We start from the raw sequence: 6,000 nt of genomic DNA, 5'->3' as shown, positions 1-6,000 counted from the left end.
ATGATGTAGAGGTAATAGCACTGATAAGTTATAAGGCCCCAAAAATAAAAGAAGATTGGTGTCGAATGTGAACCATATCACACATTCCTTAAACATTAAATCGAGAAACTATTCTATTTCTAAAATGCAATTAGATTTATATTGAAATTATGATATTCTTGATAATATTTTCTCTAAAAAAGTTTCAATATTTTTGTAGAAAGTTTAGCAGAACCTCCCCTGTAAATAGGACCTTTTAAAAATTCTACAACACGATGTTCTAGCAAAATATCATATCAATTAGGAGTTTATAAGACCTCTTAAAACTTGGTAAGGAAGGTGTATTAGATTGACATAAATTTCTTCGTCTCATAGGGCTTACAAGACTTGTCGTAAATGGCTAAATGCTCTTCCTGATTCTTGTTGTAAATATGAATGTTATCAAAGTAAATAATAATAAATTTTTCAATGAAGGGTTGTGATACCTGATTCATCAGGCGCATGAATGTGCTAGGGGCATTTGTTAATCCAAAAGGCATCACATTCTACTCGTGCAAGTTGTTTTTTGTCTTGAAGTTGTCCTTCATTCATCTCCTGGCCGAATTCTAATTTAGTGATTTCCATTATGAAGGTTAATCTTAGAAAAGATAGTAGCACCATGTAAAGCTGGGGTATTAAAAACTGATACTTGATAGTGATCTTGTTAACAACTCAACAATCGATGCATATTTTCTAACTACCATGCTTAGGTTCTAGAAGAATAAGTGTAACATAAGGGTTAACACTTTCTTAAACCAACCCTATCTTCAGTAGCTCTTCAACTTGTCACTAGATTTTAGCATGTTCTTGAGGACTCATCTTGTAAGCAAGCTTGTTAGGAATAACTGCTCTTGTAATAAAGTTAATGAAATGTTATATGTCTCATATGGGTGGCAACCATGGTGGTATCTTTTTAGCTATCATATTTGAAAATTCAGATATTAATGGCATAACTCCTAGAAAAATGGTGGACTCATTATTTGCCTTGAGCACCAGAATAAAACTCATTACTTAGGCTCTAGATTTTATCACCTTAAACTTCCTTAGTAATCAAAGTCACCAATAGCTTAGATTCCTTTGAGGCTTTGCTAAACTCATTAGGTAGCAAAGGTGTTAATTTAACCTCGACACTATTTTTTATGAAATAATAGGTGTTTGCATGTCCATCATGTAGAGCATATTGATCATATTGCCATTTTCTCCTACAAATAAGGTAACATGTATCTATAGGAACAACATCACACAAAAATTTATCACAATACTTGTTCCTAATAGAGAAAGTAACAAGGCATTATTTAGAAAACTTTTACCCTCACTTTCCTTATTAAGTCAATGAACTGTATAAGGATACGGATGGTAGTGCTTTGGTAGCTTCAATTTCTTCACCATATAATTAGATACTACATTTTGACAACTTCTATTATCAATAATGACATTATAAATTTTTCCTTAGGTAGTGCAACAAATATGGAAAATGTTACATTATAGCTAAGGTTCTTTCTTAACTATAGATTTTATTTAATCATCAATGCCACTCCCTAATTTACAAGTATAGCCTCCTCATCATATATTAGCCTGCCTTTATTAAACGTAGTCTCCTTCTTATCTTCCTTAAGCACTTTATAACTTGCCCTTTTGTAATGGTGACAGCCCTCTGGTTAGGATAATCTATAGCAATATGGTTGAATCCTAAGCATTTAAAGCACTTAGGAGCTTTAAAATTAGATTCCTTGGCAATTTTAGTGGCGGCTTACTTTTAGTGTTAGGTTGTGGTTTACTTAAAGGGCTAAGCTATTAAAACTTTTCCTTGCACATCTGAATAACCCATGAAGGATGAAGGTTGAAAAGAAGACCTTTTAAGTGATTGCTTTTCAATACAGATGGCTAGACGGATTACATAATCCAAAGTTCAACATTGCTGAAGCTGGACTGGATGACTAATATTAGTGTTTAAGCTTGCAAGGTACCAAGCTATTGTTAGCTCCTCCTTCTCTTAAATGTCATACTTTATCATGAGTTTCCCAAATACTCTGGTATACTCTTCTACAAACAAGAACCTGTGTCGAATATTTTATATATGGATAAAGTTATCTTGGTGGTAATATTCTGGTAGGAACTTTTTGGTGAGTTAATGTCTCATTTTTTCACAAGTCTCAATCTTTTATTTTTTTCTCTCATACTCATTCTGCTTGAGGTTTTCCTACCATGTAGAGGCATGTTTCTTGAGTTTGAGGGCAACAATCTTGACTTTCTACTTATCTAGAATCTCCTTGTATTCAAATACTTGTTTAACAGTTTGATGCCAATCTAAAAACTTATCTAGCTGAAATCTTCCTTTAAATTTATGAATTTCTACCTTGATGTCATTAAGACGGAATGGTTGTCTTCAAGTAAGGCGGTTGCTTATGGACCATAAAATGGTACTACCAAATTTGCCTTTTGAGTTTTCTCTTTGAGTTTCTAATAAAGATCACTGCAGTTCTATGGTAGCATTTGTAATATCCAGGAAATTTAATCAATATTACGTAACATAATTAGCATGATTAGTGAATTGATGAGGTGTGGGGCAAGAATAGTCTAATTAGTGTATTTGGCTTTGATTTTAGCCCTAGATGTAAGTCCGGAGTAAAGTCAAGACATCCGGGTAGGGAAAGAAATGGAAATGGTGAATAATTGCTTTTTGTGCCACATGTCACAGCGTATAAACAATCTGCTATGGCATACAAGGACAAAATTATCATAATTGGGCCTCTCTGTGCCATGCACCACAGCGAGAGGTGGCTCAAGGAAAAAATATGAATAAGTCTGGTTTGTGTTTGTTTGAAAATTCAGAAGAGAAAAGAGAAGGAAAACATAAGGCACAATTGGGCTCTACTAGGGCACATATATTCAAACCTTTAAGGATAATTTGAAGCTTTCCAACACTTAAGGTAAGTAGTTTATGTATCTGTCTTCCCTTCTCTCCCACATTTGTAAAGATTTGAGTTAGGGTTTGAGTTTAGAGATTGATTTTCTATCCATAGAAGCTATGGGTCCAAACCCATTGACTAAAATGGATATAATAGGAGTAGTTTAGAGTATTTAAATCCTACATTGATGATTTTGTGTATGGTTAGTTGGGTAGAGTAATTAATATCTAAAAATTGCTATTAATATAGTTGTTGGGAAAGTTAAGGCTTATTAATGATGGTTTAAAGACTTAATGGTAGTAATGTGAGTTAATGGAACCTATTAAACACATTAGGTATGAATGGGTAGTAAATTATGAGATTGATGGAATAGAGAATGTGGAGATTAATGTTGGTGAACTCATAAAAATAGGATAATGAATGATATCCTTATGTTTTGATTGTAGTGTGGCTTAATTTTGCACCATTTAAGCTTGAGATAAGCTTTCGAAGTGATTGGTGTGAGGGATAAACTTTTAACCTCAAAGGTTTGAGGTAACTGGAGAAAATCTATTCTATATAGTTGTATGTTAATTTAAAAATTGTTGAATTTATCAATTGATACTTGTTATGTAAATATTATTGATGCAATTTGGCAATGTCATGATTTTAGGAAATGGTTTTGAAAATGGGGAAACCCTATGTTTGCCATCTATTTGTGATTGATAGATTTTGATTGTTAGCATGTTGTAAAAAAAAGTGATGTTTGACTTGTGGAGTAAGTAGAGTTTATGAGTTTAGATATGTTATTTTATGTAAAATGCATTGTGGATTAGAATGCATAAATATGTAATATATGTGTATAGTATGATCATTAGTAGGAGTTCACCTAGAGAGAGAAGTAATTGGTAAATTCATGTGGTATTGGCAGTGATCGTTAGAATCGAGAACTTGCCTTGGCACTAACTATTGGAATCGAGAGGTAGCCTATATCTCATAATTGATTCAAGACTGTTCCACTTATTCTACGAGGGAGTCGAACCTAACTTGTCTCCATCGGTTCATGAAGAGGCTAGATTTAGGGTACAACACCCCCATAGTTGTTAGTATTGGGAAAAATCATATTACATAAGTGAGTGAGTTAACCCAGGTCTGGTAGTTCCTTACAAGTAGAAGGCTGGATTAGTTCGTAAAGGATATAACTACCAAATAACTACCAGTTTCACATCAGAGGTAACAGGAGAGTATAAGGTTGGCATTTGATTGTGCATTTAAATTTAATCACATGGTTATTATTTTTGTGATCTGGTATGTGTTGGGGGTGCATGATTGGTATTATTGTGACCCCAATATGTGCATTATCATTTAATGAGATTATCTATGCTTAAGGCCTGAGTGTGAGCTGTGGCCATGCTTACCATATGTGCTATATTTGTTTATGTTTGCCTATTTTCATACATTTTTGATTGATTTGCAACTATATAAATTAGGTGAAACTTGGTTATTGAGTAGTTATACTCACCCCATAATTCTCAATATTTTCAGGGCTTAGCTCCTTGAATCCAGTTTGAGGAAAGCATTTTGAGGTGTAGGATTATGGTGAAAATCCTACTTTTATGCCTCTCTACTTTATTTATGTGTATAGATGTAAAATTGCCAACTAGATCACATGTCATCATTTTTGTACTACTTGCATTAGCTTTGTGCATAACTTGTGTATTTTATGCCCTGGGTTTATGAGCTTTGGTTGTAAACCCTTGGATAAGGCTAAATTACTTGTGCAAGTAGGAACATGTATTTTGAATGAATTAGAATGAAAATGATGGGTTTGTGCAAAGTTTTCCTCTTCCTTGTATTTTATAAATTAGGGGTTGAGTGGTGATTTTGGGTTATATGTGTTTTTAGTTGTGTATGGTACATTGCACGGATTTGCTAGAGTCCACTAAGTATGGTTGGAGAGTCGGTGTAGGCTTTTAGAACTTGTAGTTGAGTTGGAACACCATTGTTGTGAGTTTTATATGAAAAAGCAGTAAAGTGGCTTCTGGTATCCAACTTTTTACAGAAAATGAATTTGGATGTAAAATTTATACCATTAGCCAGAGCTAGAAGAAAGCTCCATGTAGACACCAAAATCACCTCAATTGGACATCGAATGGAGATTTGGGACGCGTTTGAAGTTTACTCCTTGTGCTATCAAATTGACATTTGATAACTATCATATTTGTGCAATGCGCCACAATGAATGGCCCCTCATGCTATGGTGCATGGCATAGAGGTGAGTGAGTCGCGATGCATATGTACTTAGCTGCTGTGCATCTTAAGTTTTCTGTACAAATACAGTTTTAAATTTTGAAACTCGATGTTTTGGGTCCTAATTATTTTTCAAACTTTCGCATTGTTTTAAAAATATAATTTGAGCATATTAAGTGTTTGCTAGAGATAGAAAATGTTGAGTTTTAGGATCCCATCGTAATTGATTCGAGAATTGTTCCCACTTATATGCTTTTTACAAATTTGATAATCTAATTGAGGGTTTAGTCCCTTGATTATCTTGATTACTTTGATTATGGAGCTAATTGTAGTTTAGTAAAGGAAAACTTACAGCCACCAACTCTTGTATATGACATCTCATCTCAACCTCTTACACATTCTTACATCTTGATGGCATTTTATAGTTGTTTTGTAAGCTTAGGACTTAAGGTACAAAATTAACAAATATAGGGGTGAAAATGGCAATTTTAAGAAGTTTGGGACATAAATGTAATTTTGGAAGGGTTCAAATTGGAACTTCTCTAAAATTTAACGTCAAAGTGTAATTTTTGAAAAGATACAGGGCTAAAAAATAATTTCTAAAAGTCCAAAGGTCAACATGTAATTTTTAAAAGATGTGGGGCTAAAGAGAAATTTTAGAAAGTCAAGGGTTAAATTGTAAAATGTGAAAAATATAGGGATGATATGTAAATAAGGAACAATTTAGAGGTCAAACTGTAATTTTGAAAAATATAAATGATTAGGCCAAATGACATAGTAGAAGGCGACACGTAGCAGGCTCTGGGAGGCTAAGCTGTCGCTAACTAGACAAGTCAGGTTGATG

This window comes from Prosopis cineraria, unplaced genomic scaffold, assembly GCF_029017545.1.
Source record: "Prosopis cineraria cultivar Desert tree isolate PC_DT_omini unplaced genomic scaffold, ASM2901754v1 PC11, whole genome shotgun sequence".
In the NCBI taxonomy this organism is placed as follows: Eukaryota; Viridiplantae; Streptophyta; class Magnoliopsida; order Fabales; family Fabaceae; genus Prosopis; species Prosopis cineraria.
The sequence above is the reverse complement of the archived record's forward strand: the minus strand, read 5'-3'. Positions refer to the sequence as shown.